The sequence below is a fragment of the Mytilus californianus genome, unplaced genomic scaffold (genome assembly GCF_021869535.1).
Source record: "Mytilus californianus isolate M0D057914Y unplaced genomic scaffold, xbMytCali1.0.p SCAF_10, whole genome shotgun sequence".
In the NCBI taxonomy this organism is placed as follows: Eukaryota; Metazoa; Mollusca; class Bivalvia; order Mytilida; family Mytilidae; genus Mytilus; species Mytilus californianus.
The window spans coordinates 4969526-4989238 of NW_026262582.1; the positions used below are offsets into that span (position 1 = coordinate 4969526).

General features: G+C 32.5%; 1 protein-coding gene across 3 annotated transcripts in view; it reads left to right on the top strand.

Annotated features, from left to right (window-relative positions):
• Positions 1-360: 360 nt before the first annotated feature.
• Positions 361-19713, top strand: part of LOC127717498 (innexin unc-9-like) — a 144046-nt gene continuing 124693 nt past the window's right edge. For 2 of the 3 annotated variants that reach the window (XM_052223175.1, XM_052223176.1), the window contains exon 1: positions 361-601. The gene's annotated coding sequence lies outside the window, so the exon portion shown is untranslated. Of the gene's footprint in view, positions 602-747; positions 787-19713 lie in introns of those variants that run through there. The other variant, XM_052223177.1, reaches the window with a different exon arrangement.

Sequence of the window (19713 nt, forward strand, 5' to 3'; positions counted from 1 at the left end):
CTGAATAATATTATTATGGAAAATTCACTATTAATATGTCAGGACATTTGCCAAGGTTAAACATGCACGTGTGTCGAATTTATCACAAATCAATCACCAGAGGTGCAAAAACGCATCATTTATAACAGAATAAAAATACCTTGGAAAATAACTCTGACAGTAATGAATTGATATCGACCAATTACCTATAAGAAATCCTGTTATTTACACTGCAAACGATGTATCAATTTATTTACCTGATTTGAGAATTATTTTCAACCACGTGTTTATCTAATTGGCGCTAAAAGCATGTAAACGTCACTTCCTATGAAGGGAGATCCCCATTCTCAGTCTAGCGTAGATACATGTTTCGTTTCATCAGACAAATAATAGATCAGCACGTGGTATCCCGTCAATCAAAAAAATTGCAAAGAATATGGTAACAAGTGCCAGTTGTCATTTTCATCAAATTAGTTTTCTTTTTTTTTCTGTTTGTGTGATTTGAATTCACACATATCTGCATTTTCTATGTCTAAAGACTTTGCTTTATTTATGATTATGTGAATTTGCTTGGATATATTAATCTATAAACAATTTACGGGATTCTTACACCCTTATCAAGGTAAGTTTCTTTTACTCAAACTAAAAAAAAATAACCACTTGTTGAATAATTTGTTGGATGGTAATTAATGCTAATAAAAAGAGCACTAGGGTCTGACGTCTCATTAGTGGTTTATTACGTAACACAGAAAGTATAAATATTACGAACAGATCTAAATTAACAGTGGTTTCTGATGTAATTTAACGGTAGGTTGTTACATATATTTTATTTTGTATTTTCTATCTTATCTAGAAGCTTACGTTTTAATTTATTTTTTTTGAAATACTCACTTAGGATTTTCTTCCCCAGGAATAGATTACCATAGCTGCATGTATTTGGCAAAACCTTTCAGAATTTTAAACCCAAAATGTACCTTAGCTGCATGTATTTGGCAAAACCTTTCAGAATTTTAAACCCCAAATGTTTGTAAACATCGTACTTTATTTGGCCTTTTAAACATTTTTTATTCGAGCGTCACTGATGAGTCTGTTTGTAGACGAAACTCGCGTCTGGCGTAAAAAAATGAATACTGGTATCTATGATGAGTTTATTACTAGAAGCTTATGTTTTATTTAATTTTGAGGAGGCCTTTTAGTCATAACATATTCTTACTTTATCTTCCTTTTTAAAATCCTCTTAATTATATTGTATTTCCCTTTAAACAGACAAAAAGGTTTGTCACAAAGGTTCATAAACTTAGAAAATTTCGTGTCTTCATGTTTGCATAGAAAATATTTTTATTGCATCTTAATTCAGACTTTCTGCATAATCTTTTTAATACTAGAGCACAGTCGGTTAAATATAGGTCGTCTTTAACCAGTCATTAGGTTTTGGAATGCTTATAAAACATTGTAAAATATAGCGATCTGTGATTTTGGCTTCTTCAAAACTATAGGACCCGGATGTATCTGATGAAGGTTTTTCAAAACGCTGACATTGTGTCGTATGACCTGTAATTGTTATGATACGTTGATTTTATATTTAAACAGCACAAATAAAACCAGTAGTTGGCAATTCTAATAAATTGAAAATTTGGGATCTCGCATACAAATGACAAATTAAGACATTCCTTTACAAATTGCCTATTGGCAATATGGCAAGGTCGCCGTGTGTTGTGCAGTTTTTATATGTATATTTTTGGACTCGTGATTGTCGTTTGGTATTTTACTTTATGGTTCGTCATGGTGCTGTCTATGGTTTTGAGTTTATGATTTAAGTGCACATTTTCTATCCTTTGGACTCTTTTTATGTTAATCAATTGAAAACGTCTTCAAACAAGCAATGTGTTACTGTAGGTACAAATGAAACTTGAGTTTATTACATTAACCATTTCAACGTATGATATATCAATGAATATTTGTTAAAAACTATAACATATTCATATTGGAATGGGTGATTAAAGATGCGGGTACCGTGGTAATTAAAGTGGTCGTTCATCATTCTCAACGTTCGATATGTCGGACAGTACATGTCTTGCCAGCATAGATTTTCTTCGTGTATAATATTATATGCTACAATTCGATGGGGACGTAATGACTGTAATGGTATTGGGTTGGTTTGTCTAAAGGTTAGTGCATAGTTGTGTACTTTGCATTTGTAGAAATATGTATCAGTGTTGTACAAGATGTAGTTTTGTCTCAGAATGTTTGTTAACCTTTTAGTCTATTTGAATGATACGAGAACACTGCATAAATATAAAAATATAAAGATGTGGTATGATTGCCAATGAGACAACAATCCACCATAGAGCAAATGATGTAGTAGTTGGCACCGTACGTCCTTCAACAATGGCCATACCGCATACCCAGCGGTATTTAGCGAACGATTTTTTGCTTACATAGTACCGCAGCCCTCTACACAACACTGCACCAAAGTTTTAAAAGGACACATAAAATGTTTTGGGAACTTAAAAGTTATGATCTAGAATTTATAATAGTTTTGCTACCGTGTTCAAATGTTAATACCGCATAGTAAGTTATAAAGGCATTGTCTATATATCTTAATTAATTTCATTTAATTTTAATGTTTTATTATTTTGTTTTACCGCAAACCTTTACGTGTTCATACATGAGAAGGAAGAAGCATATCTAAAAACTAAAAACGTGCAGAAGCTACAGAAGTGGTTTTGAATAAGGGAGCTACCGTTTGATTTTTATGGGGGGCTAGGATGAAATTTAAAAAAAAATAGGCAGGACAGGAGTTTTGATTAAAAAAAAAAGGCAGGATGATAATTTGTGTAAAAAAAGGTCAGGATAAACTAAAAAAAAAAAAAAAAAGGCAGGACCGAATAGAGTGAAAAATAAAAAGGCAGGACAGAGATTACAACTAAAAAAAAATGCAGGACAAAATATTCCATCCTACCCCCCCCCCCCCCCCCCCTAAAAATCAAATGGCAGCTCCCTAAATTGGGTTTAGTATATACATTGCTCTTGTTTATATGTCGCCAAGACGGCAATGTAACATGCGAATCCACACAATAAATGATTATCAATTATACATTTGTGATATTATTGCATATGAACGGTAGTTGGCAGCTAAATAACAATTGTACCAACAAAACAAGAGAAAACTATTCCCATTTCACCTACACAGTCTGTTAGTATTATTCACATTCTGAATGAAAAAAAAAGTGTTTCGCATATTTAGAAAATTAGAATTGTGCCGTATAAAGTGGGAGAAGATACAGAACCAAGGGACAATAAACACACACACACACACATACACAAACTCAAGTCGAATACAAACTTTAAAGCCAGGTATGACCAAACGATTGAGGAACACGTGTTCTCGCAAATTGTATAATTTTGCACAAGGAAGGCAACCCTATCTGTCGAACTTGCTGGACTTTAAGTCTGCAAGACTAAAATGTTAACACGTACAAATTGTTTACCTGTGAACCAAGTCTTGTATAGGATGAATCTTAGCGAGAGTCCCACTTGCCAAATATGTTTATGTAATTCTGACGAGTCTATTGAACATTTCCTTCTAGAGTGTTCTGGCTTTTCTTAAATCCGAAATAAATACTTCACTGATATAAATGGATATCTATGGTGATTATTTTTATCAGGTTGATCCTTATATCAGTAATACTTTGGACAGTTTAAGCAAGAAAATGTTGAGCGAAATGTACTCTCAGAGAACTTTGGTTTTGGAACCTAAATTTTAAATGTTTTTTGTTTATATAATACGTTTTACGTAACTCTTAGTTTAGTTCATATTTTTATATTGTACATAATGTGAATTTTTCTTATGTAAGATGTCTTATTTTATAATGTACCAATTTTTTAACTCTGAAAATGACATATGATTATTTTAACTTGTCTAGGGTAGTTTCTAAATAAATATATATATAATGTAAGTTTGTCAGATCAGATCTTTGTGTATTGTCTAAATATAGTTATCAAAATAAATCCTATTCCGGAACTAAATGTCATTTTTAAAAACGATCAGGATGAATATACGCATAGCCTAAACAGACCTTTGAGGTATTTATCAAATGCGAACTTAAATTCGAAAATGGTCAAAACACAAGAAAAGGTATATAAAGGCAACAGTAGTATACCGCTGTTCAAAGGTCATAAATCGATTGAGAGAAAAACAAATCCGGGTTACAAACAAAAATCGAGGGAAACATCAACTATAAGAGGAAAACAACGGAACAATAGAAACACTGAAGTGCAACAAAAACGAACGCCAACATACTTAGAAACGAACTATTCGATAACAACTGCCATATTCCTGACTTGGTCCAGGACATTTTAAGAAAAAATGGTGGGCTGAATTACGTGACAGAAATACAGCACAAACAAACGCAAGAACACTCACCACAGAGAAACGCACAAATGAATAATATAATAGTCGTAACAACATGTAAACCACAGAATAACAACAAACATCTTCTATTAACAACAACACAGGACATCACAAACAGTGACGTTTTTTTGTACGAATATATAATCTTGAAATTCATACATTTATTTTCACAATACTAGTCCAAACAATCATCATGACTATGACGGTAATGAAAGTCTATTTTAAGAAAATGCTGTGACGACGTCATAATTATTTGGACTAACACAATACTTTATCCATGGAAAATGGAAAATAACTCGACCGTGTACTGACAAATAAGACATATTTGAAATGTACCAAAAATACAAAATTCAAACCACAAACGATAAGACATAACACAATATCTAACCGAAACCACAACAGAAACATCATAAATAAATACATGAATGTTGGATGTATAAATACCGAGACACGTCGTATAGCAATGCAAATTCAAACTTGGCAAAAGTCATATTCAGGAATAGGTCACGTTCGGTACTTAGAAGACACCCGCCATAGATGTTAAACCACAATCTAAGACGTGGTAAAAATATCATTAGGTAGTTAAAAAACAGACACATTGTATAGATAAACCAATTCGTGATGGTGTCCATAAAATTTACGGAGTGTCATTTTTAATCTTTCCTCCTCATAACTCTGTTGGAGCAGTTTCTGCGTAAGGAGCACACTCCCGTATACGAAGTCCGTATAGTGTGAACATGCACTAGCATAACGTATCAATTGAGATATGTAAACACCATACGACGGAGCAGAGGGTATGTTACTGCTGAGAAATGGGAAATTGATAATTGGGATGTTGAAATCAAGAGAGGCAGTTTTATAGATATGTTTTTATTTCTAAAATAAATCAATTTCAAGAGATATAATTATTTAAATTGAAAAACCTATGCAATTTTATAACTATCTCAATGTTTAAGAATGGTTTTACGAAAATGTTTTTTTTTTCAATAAACGAATTAAATGAAACATTCTGATTGTGATGCCAATTTAGGTCGCTATATTCCTTTTTTTTTCAATTTTTTATTTGGGTATAATTTTTAAATATTAATCGTGCTTTTAAAAAACATTAAGAATACGTGTTTGTTATCAATTATTTCTCTTTCGTTTATACTTATATAATCAAACGTTACCCTACAGTAATAAGACCGTTGAATTTCTTGTTTAAATTATTTCACATTTTGTCATGTCTATGCCTTTAATAGCTGAGTACAATGTATATGGTATAGATAAAGCCGTACTGTGACCTAGAGCTGTCAAAGCCGTACTGTGACCTAGAGCTGTCAAAGCCGTACTGTGACCTAGAGCTGTCAAAGCAAGAGACATTGCAACTTTTGACTAGGAACAGAAACATAATGTAGTAGGATTTTTATTGGGCATACTGCAAAACAAACACTTGGTTTCTTAAAATAATTAAGGAGGTTCGCTCCTCTTGTTTTTGACTTTTTGTCATATATTCGGAATCCTCTGGTTTTATCCATGAAGTGCCATTAAAAATATTGCCCGCTAACCCCATTTTTTCTTTTCATAATTTTATTACATATAGTTTAAAAAGCCATATTTGAAAATCTTATAAAATTCTTGTTATTTTTTCATAGTTTTTGAAAGACAAAAAGTACCAATGTTGAATGTATGAAAAATCTAGAGAGAATCATTTCCCGCCAAAAGTAAGGACACGGACCCTTCAATTTTTCTGCTCTTTTTGTTCTATTAATTATATGCTTTCATTTTATAACAGTCTATTAAAAAGCTTGTCATTTTGAAATAGAGTAGCGAAATCCTTAAGTGGATGTGGTACATGTATGATTGTCAATGACCAGGGACCAATCAGGTATAGGTCCCCGTAAGATCTTCACCAATAAGCAAAACACATACTTTAAAAGGCCCCGACACATTGTATTCGTTTTTTTTTTTGTTTTTTTTTTTTTTTTTTAACAACAAAGTATCCCTTAACTTAGTATTGCAGAGGCGGGTTTAGAGGGTTTTCCAGGGGGCCCGGCCCCCCTTTTGTGAGAAAAATTTGGTTGAATATTTAGGGAATCACTGAAGCTAGACTAGAGCGGGCCCCCTCTTAGGCAGTCAGTGCCCCCCCCCCCCCCCCCCACCCCCCCCCCCACCCCCACCCCACCCCCAACCCCTTTGAAAATTTATGGATCCGCCACTGCATTGTATTTTACATCGACATAAATATCCAGAAAACAAAATATTAATTTCATTAGGCAAGTATATCTATATATCTCATATAAACTATGTTTGCTTTAAGCTTTTCATTTTCCGTGGTTTTTCTGAAACTTCTCTTTTATACAAACATCTAACCACAGCAAATAATATCAAGGGAAAACCATAGCTTCGTTATGAACCTAATATGTGACTATACCCAAACAATAGCAATCTGTAATCTGATTGATTGATTGTTGGTTACTTAGCGTCCAGTGGCAAATATTTCTTCCATGTTCAGGACGAATTATTAATATTCACATAGAATGTATATAAAGATTTAAAATGCGTCTATAACCACATCAAATAACGTCAAGGGAAAACCATTGAATCGTTTTGAACATAATATGTGACTGTAGCAAAGAAAAGCAACAAGCTGTAACTTACTTGTCGGAATGTACATAAAAAAAACCAAAAAGCAAATTTAAACAAAAAAATCTAACCACAGTAAATAATAACAAAGGAAAACCAAATCATCGGCACGAACCCCTAATGTGTGACTGTACTAAAAAAGCAGAAACATGTCCCTTGCATTTCGGAATGTACATAAAGAACAAAAAAAAAAGAGTTTAAAAAAAAACGTCTAACCACAGCAAATAATGTCAAGGGAAAACCAAATTATCGTCACGTACCTAATGTACGACTGTACTAAAGAAAAGCAACAACCTGTAACCGGCATCTCGGTATGTACATAAAAAACAAAAAAGTAACCAGTACAATGCTAGTTATTCATTTCATCTGTATGAGATGGAAGCAATTGACAAAGAGGAAGTAAGAAGCTTTAGGCGATGCGACGTAGTATGCCGTTAATTAGAATTAGTGGTATAACTATTTACACTTATCTATATGCTTCGTTTGAAGTCTCTTGCAATTGATTATGAATTTAGATGAATTGCATGTTACAAACAGTTGGTTTTCTCGTTGTAGAGTATAACATGTACATATTGTTGGATTAGCAATTTATGAATCATTTGCTTTCATTTATTCAAATATCGTTCAGAAAATTATGGGTATGGACTATGTTTCTTGCAGGATGAACTTCTTTAAAGATCTCACAATTGCTAATTAATCGACATTCCCACGGTATATGACAAAGTGGTGTACGTTTCATGTTGCGCAAGATGATATTGAGTAAGATTCATTTACGGTGCCCCCAAATTGTTTCTCAGACACAATTTTCATGTTTGTTGAATTTTATCGACATTTTAATGATAATGTTCACTTAATGTATAGAAAGAAAGATATAAATAACATCGTTCTAAATTTGATTGAATTTTATGTGTATATTTTGCGTAGAAAATTTATCAAACTGATAGTTTAAATTACTTCTTTCCTGCGGGTACATACTATATGATATACAATGAATAAGCATATAGTATAGCCGACTATACGTTATAGGTTTTTCTCATTGTTGAAGGCCATACGGTTGCCTATAATTGCTCCATCCACTTCATTTGAACTTTGGTGGATAGTTGTTTCATTTGCAATCATTCCACGTCTCCTTATTTTTATATATATTCTAGTCTAAGGTCTATATCATACCTGTAGATTCCTTATAAAATCAGGTATAGCGAAGAAGAAATTTCTAAGAAAACTAAGATGGTCTGGGTGGGGTTTAAACATAAATAGAAAATAATTGGTAAAAACACAGAAAAGTTGGACAAAACAAAGAATTGAAAAATGGGTAAAAAAGAATAGAGAAAATGGGTCATAAATGAGGAATAATTAATAATTAGCATTTAGATATAAAAATGAATACCCCTATCCAGACCTTCAAATATTGATGCGCTGTATCGCAAATTTAGTCCTGCAGCAATACAGTGATTTCAGAATAATTGTTCATGAACACGAAAGGAAAAAGAAAATGTTTATCATGCATATACAATGAAGATAAAACAAATAAAATGGTTGATTCATAGAATACGAATAAAAAATATTTGGAAAAAATGTTAATGAAATATTCATGTCTGCATTCAGATTTTGAAGTAGAATTACACACAATTGCATTCACGATCTGATACCAGATCTTTCACGATCCGATCGCCATGCTTGACACCGTTAGTTATTTTTTAGAGATCATTTTTCTCGATATACCGAATGACACCCGTGTTGTCTGTCCAAAGTCATGATTCTCGCTATAGTGAGGTGTTTTTTCTAAATCCTAATTTTGAGTAATTTGCAACTTTTTTTAAAAACCTTGTTTTTTTACATCTTGCCTAAACTAAGGGTGATTTAAAACTAAGGCCGATAAAAGCTTGTTTTAAGATCAGGAGACAATGCCAAATACCACTTCATTATATGTTTCGTGTGTCCTGAGAGGTTTTCTTGATTAATCTCCTTCAGGATCGCTAGCGCTCTAACCTAAACATTTGAAAGCCAGGGATGTGTAAATACATTAAACCCGCTGCAATTGTTTGCACCTGTCCTAAGTCAGGAATCTGATGTTCAGTAGTTGTCGTTTGTTGATGTGGTTCATAAGTGTTTCTCGTTTCTCGTTTTTTATATAGATTAGACCGTTGGTTTCCACGTTTGAATGGTTTTACACTAGTCATTTTTGGGGCCCTTTATAGCTTGCTGTTCGGTGTGAGCCAATGCTCCGAATTGTAGACCGTACTTTGACCTATATTGGTTTACTTTTATAAATTTTGACTTGGATGGAGAGTTGTCTCATTGGCACTCATACCACATCTTCTTATATCTATATAAACGTAACTTAAAATGAATAACCAAATTCAGCAATATCATACAGAGTAGGAAAGGGTCAACTCTGTCTGATGGAGTTGGAAACTTAGTTATTTTAATAATATTGATTTTATGATTTTAACAACCCCCCACTTTGTTAACGCTATCTTGTTTGTTATTTTTATTAACTAGGGTAAATCAAGTCGTATTACTGTACTGATCATACTTGCAGAAATAGTATTCAAGTTCCACGTTTTGTTATTTATATCTTTTTAACTTTTATTTACTAGGATATTTCGATTTGTAACTCTGATTATGCTTTCTATCTTAGTCACGCCTATGTAACATCTGTCTAGATGTAGATTTTTAGATCTGGAGACAGCTACGGAAATAGTATTCAAGTTCCATATTTTGTTATTTTTATCTTTTTAAATTTTATGTATTAGGATATTTTTAATCGTAGCTTGAATCATATTTTTTTTTATCTGTTTCATGCCTATGGAACATCTGTCTAGATGTAGATTCTAAAATCTGTAAACGAATATGGAAATTGTATTTTGTTATTTTTATCTTTTGAACTTTTATTTATTAGGATATTTCAAGTCGTAACTCTGATCCTACTTTCTATCTTTTTCACGCCTATGTCTCGCCCATCTTACGATGTAGACACTTGAGAGAAAGTAAGTAAGATCTACATTCGACATTGATGTTATGATCTGTAATGTCAATGCACTTGATTCAAAGAGCTAATTAAAGTTATCAAAAATATAAACTTTCGAAAATATCACAAGAAACGGATAAGCTAGGGGAATACATAGTGAAAAATTATTACTGCTGATTCTATCAAATATCAAACCGTGTTTAATCATCTATCTTTGGTAAATTAAATATAGCTTCGGTACATTGGCATTAAATTATAAATACCAGTTTGACGTTAGCTTTACTATGTTTCAAATTTATGAATGTTGCACGTCTTTAGATATACTTTGTTTTCCACTAAAACTACATAGACACGTTTTTTATTGGTACTTGCATGCTATTTATAGATTTATTTATATAGATTATATCATAGAGCCTTGAATTACAGTATGTTTTGGAGATAGTTAATCTTTAAAAAATGAAATGCAAGAATTGTCGAGAATTTCATCTTTAATTTTTTTCAGTGATGTGTTAGCTCTCTATTCCTATTGAAATAGTAACTTTGACATGTTTGAGATGAAAAGCGGCTATATAATCGTTTTAAAGTTGAGATTTTGTCTCGTGACACAAATAAACATTTTCCTTTTTTTATTATCAAAATTTCTACGATAAATATACATGAAATTATAATAACCACAATATAATTTTTTTTTTTTGCATTTTGCACACTTTTTTCGAAATTTTCGTTTTTTTAAGTTTAACAACTTCGTATTTGATTAAGCCTTCCAACTTATTTAACTTAAGCGCCACTGATGAGTTTTGTGTAGACGAAAGGCCAGTCTGGAGTACAAAATTATAAGCCTGAAATCTTTGGTGTGTTTTCCCCAAATCAGTTTGTTGCACTATATATTTACAGAAAAAGAAAACGTGCAGAAAAAACGAAAACTCTTTCATTATCTTTTGATTGTTAAAACATAGATGCAGGTCATTTTGTTTGTTTATTCATTTAGAACAAAGATATTTCGTCTTGGACGATTTCTAAACAAAGTGTACTATAATAATCTAAGTGACGGATAATAAGAACGCTCTGCGACCACCTGACATATAAAGTACAAATTGTTTACCCAATCAAGACTGATTAGACTGTTGGTTTTCCCGTTTGAATGGTTTAACACTAGTCATTATGGGGCCCTTTATAGGTGTGAGCCAAGGCTCCGTGTTGAATGGAGAGTTGTCTCATTGGCACTCATACCACATCTTCTTATTTCTATTGTTAATTTTTTTTTTTTTATAATGTATATCGCCGTTTTATGATTAAAATTGTGGAAATCGGTTTCTTGAAAATCGAATAGATAATGTTCATAAGAATAAGAATCTTTTACTTATTTTTTACAAAATAGATCTTACCTTAGTGCGTAATACCTAATTGTCCATAAAAATAAGACATCTTGCAGAAGTCATATTTTCAATATATCATCATATAAATTCAACCTTAAATATGAAAAATCTATCAAATATGCCATAAAACGTCACTTTTCAGATGGTTTATGTCTAAAATGTAAGTGTTCAGTCTCAACCTTTATATATGTTATGTATTATCATCAAATACAACATATATTTAAATATTAAGACTGAACACAAATGCGGTCACTTTCATTTTAGACAAAAAACGTCTTAAAATTAGCACAAATGCTAAAATTGTGAAGATTTCAGTAATATTGCATGAATGTATGATCCTATCAACTGATGCATGTGCATTGTATTGTCAAAAACAGCCCATATTTATGGAACAGAAGTATTCTTCTTTCCAATAAATAGCTAAAAGTTGACATTTTAACAAATTTGTAAAAATACTATATTTTGGGGCAAAAAAGGGGTCTTACCGGGCCTACTCCTTTACCGACGATTCTGAAACGGCGAATTAGCAATGGTGGAAATTCATATATAATTGTTTTATCCGCTGAATCCTAACCCTTCCGGAACACTTCATACATGTATCGCTTCCATTTTTTTTAATTGATTTTTTACATTTAAAGGAATTATTGTATCTGTTTACTGTTCGTATACAGTGTACTTTTGTTGTTGTTTTTCTTCATCGTCTTGTTTTTGTTTTGCCTCCCTGTACATATAGATATAAGAAGATGTGGTATGAGTGCCAATGAGACAACTTTTCATGTATTCTTAATGTATGCGATGTAAATATGATATACTTTCTCATTTTGCCATAAATCAGTATGTTAAAATATATTTATAAATATTCATATATGTCCTTAAGCGAATGATTGTTGCTTACTTTATCTTGCTGGCGTCTAAAAAGATATAAAGTTTCAACAATATTGACAATTCACTCGAAACATCTTTTAGGTACCTAACAAGTAACAATGTTTTAAAACTGTGTGCCTCGCAAAATACGAAGCTTTTTCCAAATGCCCTTTTAAATTCTCAGTATAGAACGTTAAGCTTGGATAGTTTTTTTTGTATTTGCAGACCTTATGAGTCTGGGGAGGATCCAAGGTTGAAGAAAACAATTCGGTGGCGTAATTGGTGATAATAGAAAATAAAGTGAAGATTTTATTCCTAAAAATGACATTTTTTTCCGATCAAAGTGGGGACGTACGCCCTCTAAGCCCCTACACCACCCCGAATCCGCCACTCTGTCTGAGTTTCTTTAGGTTGTACCCTGAAACATATTGCAACAGCTTTTCCGCTAAACAACTGTTTAACATTCGACAATCATGTTTTACGCCTGTAGCAACTGTAACAAGAAGTACATGATAGATTATGTAATATACAAACTACCATTGAGATTAAAATGTTCGAATATGACGTATTTTACATCGATAAGATCCTTATTTCATATTTATATGATGTTACTTTGGTTGCTTCGTTAGATGTTTGATAAGCGCGTTTTGTAACGGAATAGGTGTGTATCCATATACAAAAACCTAAGCAGATACAGGTTTTATCGTCTTGAAAGCCATATATCCTTTATACGATACATGTTGCCTCAAAGGTTACAAAAGATACAGAGGGAAGTCTGTTAAAAAGAGATTTCGTCATACATCACTTATGTCAAAGAAAAATGATGCTACATGTATATCGCCTCAGTCATACATCACTTGCATCAATGAAAAAACATCACTTATATCAATGAAAACTGATACTACATGTATATCGCCCACATGCCAGTTATTCATCACAAAATTTAGAATACGCCTTCATCCTATTACAAAGTGTATACAGTGTCTCCACAGTGAATTTTAAGGAAGTTCGCTTGTCATGTTTTTGAATTTTTGTCAGATTTTCGGAATCCTCTAGTTTTAGCCATGTATTGCCATTAAAAAAATTTGCCTGCTAACCCCTACTTTTATTTTCAAAATTTTATTACATATAGTTTAACCATATTTAAAAATCTTATAAAATCCTTGTTATTTTTTCATAGATTTTGAAACAAAAAAGCGGCCAATGTTAAAAGTATGAAAAATCTAGAGAGAATCATTTCCCGCCAAATTTTCAATGGCTTATATCTCGAAAACAAGCACACGGACCCCTCATTATTTTCTGCTTTTTTAGTTCCTTTATTTATATACTATCATTTCAAAACAGTCTTTTGAAAAGTTTGTTATTTTGAAACCGAGTAGCAAACATCCTTAAATCATTTATACATTCACATATATAGGACTACTATCACGCATGTGTTGTTATAAAGAATAAGACAAAAAGGGGAAATAACATAGAATTAGCAGCAATATAAAATTTGAATTATAATTTACTTCACTGTTCGATTACTTTTTTTATTTACTTTTTCTATTCATATAAAATTTAAAAATTTGCTGTGATTATTGTTATCATTCTGTTTGATTACTTTCTTGGTGCTAATTCTTGAACAACGTTCTAAGAGACTTTTTTAAACAATTTTAACACTAATTGTATTGATATGAAAAGGCTCTTAAATAGCAACAAAATGGTACATGTAGCATCCTTCCTTTTGCTTTAGTAATGTCCACATTGGTGTATCAAACTAATATATGGCTGGGTTAGACTGGTATTCTTTTCCTATATCTGTTTTAGGTTTTAGAGATATAAGGATCCGGTACAACCATTGAAAATTTACAGTTCCGAAGGCAAATGTGACGTAATAATGTGCTTAAGTCATCGACTATAGTTTCGAATCCATAAGCAAATGTTTAGACAGAAATCCGAACACATAGCGACTCCATGGGGAAAGAAATTTCCAAGATTTTGCATTAGAGGACATGATTAATAGCCGAGATGTATGGGTCCAGTGTAGCGCCCTTATAGGGAGCCTATGGGGAAATTCCCCTCCAGCTGTGGATCTTGACATTCCAGTTTTAAAGGTCTGGTCATAAGCGCTTTGTATTTGCAATACACAAGTTTCAACTTCTTGGACTTAACTACTTCTTTTCTACGCAGGATGAACTCACAAATTAGTTATAGCCCTCGTCCTTATGATAAAGATATCGGATCTAATTAAATGACCTTTTTTTCATTGTGACATGCGCCATTTCAATTGTCAGTTCTTTTTTTTTCCAAAACTCATTACGCTCTCTCCCACAACTAATAAGATGCACTATTTTAAGCGCGAATGCACATTACAAGTTCGATATGGTCACTTTAATCCGCCAATAAAACTCGTCTACTTCCTCTACTGTCTGAATTATGTGATCTAATTATGTAATATGCGCATCATGTTTGTACAAATCTCTTCTCTAATGATGTGATTAGCCCAAAGATAATGTGAGGTTCAAAACGGGGACTCTTTTAAAATGATTGAATAACGCCTGTAATTATAACTTCTTAGAGCAATAAAATACAACCTCTATGCTGCTGCCGTGTACTTATGGTGAAAAACATAATCTGTGTCCGTGGCAAGTGTGCTGACCTCAAAAGTTGTCGGAATCATAGGAATCAGACACTTCACTCTTTAGAATTTCTTCTTACGATCATATTGCCTGCTGTCGTAATTATTATTAAACTTTCTAAATATTGAAATTGTAAAATCATAACCGCCAACTTTAATACATGTTTATGCGTTAACTTGCTGAGTGAATTTAAAAAATAGGAAACGTGATGGAAAGATTAATATTGTATATTAATATAGCGACAGTTATCTTACAATTTCCTGAAAATGAAAATCTTATATTAAGATCAGTTTAAACGAAAGCATTACCGTTAACTGTTCTCTATCCCTAAACAAAAATGTAAGTGGGGCACGTTAACCTTTATAACAATAGACTATAATTTTTTAATTGTTTTACATTTGTCATTTCGGGACCTTTTATAGCTGACAATGCGGTATGGGCTTTGCTCATTGTTGAGGGCGTACTGTGACCTATAGCTATTAATTTCTGTGTCATTTGGTCTCTGGTGGAGTGTTGTCTCATTGGCAATCATACCACATCTTCTTAATTTTATATATCAGTTATTTGTTTTAACATTGTTCCGATCTTCTCGACCAATTTCATCTCTTTTCTTTCGTATCTTGAAAACTATGACATTTGAAGAAAAGGTGATGAGGTAATATATTGAATGAGACAGCACACAAACAATACAAAATAAAAACAAAACAGACACATATTGGTCAAACTATGGTCAAACAAAATACAAGTCTACACCATACGTATGTTAAGCTTTTTAAAGCTTAAATCTAAACTACTTGTAAATTAAGATAATATATATACAGAGTACCAAAGATTTCAATCAAATAACAAATTATTTATTAAAGGATTTTAAAACTTAAAGAAGCAGGCATTGCGGTAATTTGGATTACGATTATCGTAATCAGACGCAGAGTTCAACCAAACAAAATGCTGGTTTTGGTGTTTCGAGCACAAATTTTGTTCGCCGAGTACTGAGTAAAGTTTTATGACCGTAGGCCCTTAGGTAGAAAATCAAATATTTAAGTTTACAAGCGTAAAACTCATTTACATGTGAGTGGGACAAAATAGCTGCAGGAATTATCATTCGTATTATTTCGTGCGTAAAGCGCAAATGCAACTTTTGTAAAAAGAAAATTTTCGATTTTGTACATTTTTATATTGATTTTCTTGCTCTTACTGTATAAAGGCTTCGTCCTCTTTTAAAAAATAACAATTTCTTTAAAGTACGGTATAATAGGCTGTAAATACGGATAACGGCTTCATAGCAATTTCATAAAAAAATATCATTGGAAAGAGATTCTACTGTTTCATCTTACGGCATTAGAAAGTTTTTCTATGACGAGACCACTTTATTACAAGAAAGCAACTATATTTTAATTCTGTCAAGAGCACATATGACATATATTGAAACCAAAATTGTTAAGGAATACAAGTATGAAACAAGCTGTTTAAACGCCAAGGTAATATTGACTTAAACACAATATTTTAATTCAAAAAGCTCTAGATGAACTTCAAATTGTAATGACCACAATTTTTTGCTATCGTGTACAGCAGATGTGTGTCTGCTCTTCAGATTGCCATGTGCAGAACAATGGATTTTGGAATCGTGAATATATATATATAGAAGATTTTGATCGATGACGTCAATTAAATCTGCGGTACCAATACACGGTACATGTAAAAGGGTGTGGTGACATGCTGCAAGTAAACTGAATAAAACTTGTATGTGTAATTAATTGAAACTTCAACTAGTATAAAAAGTTATGAATGTTTTATTATGTATTCATGACTATTTTTACGTTATAATAGAGGATTATCTGTTAATGAAGAGTACATGTAGATTATCTTTCAATCATTTAAATTAAATTGAAATCTGGCGCTTGCGTGTCAGTAACTGCTAGTATAGCCCTTTGTTAATTTCTGTTTATCATTCTCACTTTTCTTAATTTCTTTTATTACCTTTGTTAGTCTTTTGTTTTTTTAACTTTTGTTCATTTGTATGTTTGTATGTTTCGGAGTTTAGTGTGGAGTCTAATTCGCTGAACTATAGTATTCATTAATGTTTAGGGGCCAGCTTCATGAAGCCCGCCTTCGCGTACGGGATTTTCCCGCTTTTACGAAGACCCATAGGTGGCCTTGGGCTGTTTTCTGCTCGTTGGTCGGGTTGCTGTCTCTTTGACACATTCCCCGTTTCCATCCTCTATTCTATTAACCAACAAAAAAAAAAATAAAATCACAAACCTGGAAATCATAATACTTAACTATATAAGCTTTCATGGAAAATGTACTTACTTAAAGTATTAATAAGTTCGCGATCTTTGCTGTAAAATGTATCATTTGTAATTCTTACCAGAACAAAAACAAAAACATAAACGACCGGTCAGTGAATCGTCACACTAGTAGTTTGTTTCAGCAGATAAGTCAATTAGACCAACACATTGTTCGTCAAAACTAATTACAATAACTCAAGATAAGTATGTCTGTGTTCCAAGTCCATAGTACATCTGTGTGAAAAGACAGATAAAGCATTCTCCGATCGAATATTTATCTTTAAAGATGGCTTAACTGATTTTTCGGGTCACAACGGTATGTCAGATATTTTAACTGGTTTTCGGCAATCCACAATCAATAATTACCGCAGTATAGAAGTATTCATTAGTGGGAGAGATATAGTCTTGTTTGTTTTTTCAAGTTTCCCTTCATCTCTGTACATATCTGCTTAACCCGAACGCACATTGTATTTCCTGTGTAGTGAAGATAATTAGGTATTACAATGCATACTTGCATTTGTCTTATCCGCCGTGAATTTTCTATCGGGTTCTAGGATTTTAATTCGCCATAGTCTACAATAAGTTAATGCTCAAAGTCGAAACACGGAGGACACGTGACTTAATTTGTTCTAGTTTACCTTATTTGATTAAATATATTAATAAAAAAAAAAACAGCACCTTGAATGTAAAAATAGTATGATCAGATGTATTGTCACTAAATAGATACACACAATCAAAAACGTACTCTTTGACTGAATATTTTTGTCAATTTTTAACTAAATTTATTAATATAAAAAGAAGGAGATGTGGTATGATTGCCGATGAGATAACGATGAGTATGTTTGAGCCATGACCCACCAATGCATAAAATATTAAATTCGTGTAATTTCTACCATATTAAAATAAGGAGATGAGGTATGATTGCTAATGAGACAACTATCCACCAAAGTTCAAATGAAGTGGATGTAAGCAATAAGAGGCAACCATACTGCCTTCAACAATGAGAAAAAATCCATACCGTATAGTCGGCTATAAAAGGCAACGACATGAAAAATTTAAAACAATTCAATTGAGAAAACTAACGGTCTACTTTATATCAGACAATTTACGAAAACAAACATGAAAGACATGAACAACCAATGAAATACAAGCTCCTGACGTGGGACAGGCACATAAAGAATGTAGCGGGGATACACATGTTTGAAGGCACCAACACTCCCCCTTAACCTGGAACAGTGGTGTAACAGTAAACAATACCAATATTCAGGATTTTTATATACAAGCGACCTATTCGAAGCCGTAAATGAACGTTTAAAGTAAGAAGTAATAAATTGTTTACCATCTACCAAACCTTCTCAATCATATTCCTTGCCACGTAGCCATCGAAATTACATTTTCGACCTTCATTTTGTGTGTGTGTGTGCGTGTTTATATTACTGCCACACATTGCTTATGTGCGATCTACTGTCAAAAAACTGTTTGCTACTATAAAATGATTCTTGAATGATAAAGCTATGTTTCAATGATTTTCATAATACAACTTTTCTCAAACGTTTTGTACTGTTGATTTTCCTTTTTAGTCTCGAGGGTCAGGGTTTTCACAGAAAAACATGCTTGCGCATTACCGTTCTATGTCATTGTTGTGTAATGGTATTTACTGCACTTTTCAACGTTTGTATAAGGTTTTGGATTTTCAAATACGAAACGCACATCTTGGGCAGTAAAATGTGTACCGTTTATGTTTAAAGTTTATGGTATTACAATAGCATGATCACAAAATTATCAGAAGTTAAAAAGTTATCTCAATTTTATAGAAAAAATTCTATAAATTAGTTCAAGAGATTTAATTCCGATATAACAAATGAAATATGCACTTTCGGTGCACAAATGCATCATAAAATATTATTAAATCAATTCAATGAACATTTATTATAGATACATGCATTGATAATTTCCTAAATATTCTGCACCTCTCTTCAATTTGTTCTCTATTAAAATTATATTTTCACGTCTGCTAAAGTAATTGTTTTTAACTACAAAATCATAACATTTTTTACGCGAAATGAAAACTGATTGATTATGTTTGCACGATTCTACATTATCTTGGAGTGGAAATTGATTTAAAGCACATCGACCATTCAGTAGTATGACCGTGTGTGTCCATGAATGGGAGTTTCGTTAAAAGCGATAATTGACAGATTGATTTAAATAATTGTTAGACGCGCATGGGCAAATATGTCATGTACACTATATTTCGGACAATAAATGCTATAGGAAAATCTTCATAGTTGGTCGACCGGGATAGCAGATAGAATTTTAGATTGACATTGGGAAAAGGATGTTTTAGTTAGGAACATACATGTTGTATTGCAAAAAGCCACCTATGGACCCCGTAAATTGCTGTTGCAAATTTTTAATATTGTGTATCGAGTGTGGTACTTCCCTAACCTGTGCCTATATTACCCTGTTCTGATGCTCTGTTATCACGTATCACGGGATTTTGACGTGAGAGCTAATCAGTGATGTCATAATATGAAAGTAGAGTACATATTTGCGGCGCAACAATATCAGAACG